Genomic DNA, 1418 nt, shown 5'->3' with positions numbered 1-1418 from the left:
CAAGGTTTGTTTTAAAACAGAATGCATTTATTATTTCCCTTGAGGCCATTTTATTGTTCCTTTTCAATTTTTTTTACTATGAATTGTAAGCCTTTATCTTTACATTAAAGTTCTGTGGGATTCCTGTACCAAATACAACTGACCCTTGAACAGCACAGGTTTGATTAGTGCAGGTCCGTTTATATGCAGAGTTTTTTCAAAAAATACCTTGGGAAATTTTTTGGAACTTGCAATAAATTGAAAGGACTTGAAGATGAACCACACAACCTAGAAATATTTTAAAAAATTAGGTATGTTATGAATGGATGAAATATATGTACATAATAGTCTATCTTATCATATACTATTGTAAAATATACAAAAATCAATTTTAAAAAATTTATCAAAACTTTCACACACAAACACAGGTATACATGACACCATTCACAATTGGGAGAAAGTAAACACATGTAAAGACACAGTATTAAATCATAAATGCATAAAGTTAACTGTAGTACACAATGTACTACTACAATAATTTGATAGCCACCTCCTGTTGCTATGGCAGTGAGCTCAAGTGCGGCGAGTACCCACTTTAAACATCTTGTGATGTTAATCTCCATGTAAACATAATCTCTCATGGTTCTTGTGCATTCTTTATGTTTAGTGCAATAAGATAAACCTTGAATAACACCATGTGACCCAAATACAATGTCACTAGTGATGCTAGAAGTATTCTCAAGAAGCAAAGTCATGATATTACTAGAAAAGTAGAATTGCTTTGATATATACCATAGATTGGAGTGTGCAGCAGCAGTTATCTGTCATTTCTGTCAGATGATTCACCTTGTAAACAGATCCTGTACACTTACAGTATAGACAAATACAGTACAGTGTTGTACATACATTTCCTCTTAAAATTTCAATAACATTTTCTTTAGCTTACTCCATTAAGGTAAGAATATAGCATACGATATATATATATATATGTATACATATATATATATGTATATGTATATATACAGAATATGTGTTAATCAACTGTTTATGTTATTGGTAAGGCTTCTTGTCAATAGTAGGCTATTTATTAGTAGGTAGGCTTTGGGGAGTCAAAAGTTACATGTGGGTTTTTGACTGCACAGGGGATCAGCACACCTAACCCCTGCATTCTTCAAGAATCAAGTGTATTTGCCTTAGCACCTTTATAGTTTATGAGGCACATCAGTTTTGACTTCTCATTACTATACATAGTATGAAATGCTGTTCAGTCTATTTTGAATCATAAATATGTCTATAATAGTAAGATATGGAAGTCAGATTACATATCAACTGAACAAAAATCACAATGTAGAATACTGTATATAGAAGTCTGTAGCTTGAAGTGTAGACCAAAACCATTAAAGTGCAGGGTTTATTGTTCTTTCAGTACAGGGCATTTC

The sequence above is a fragment of the Sapajus apella genome, unplaced genomic scaffold (genome assembly GCF_009761245.1).
Source record: "Sapajus apella isolate SASKATOON/1434 unplaced genomic scaffold, GSC_monkey_1.0 scaffold8158, whole genome shotgun sequence".
NCBI classification, from domain to species: Eukaryota; Metazoa; Chordata; class Mammalia; order Primates; family Cebidae; genus Sapajus; species Sapajus apella.
Note: the sequence above shows the minus strand (reverse complement) of the source record.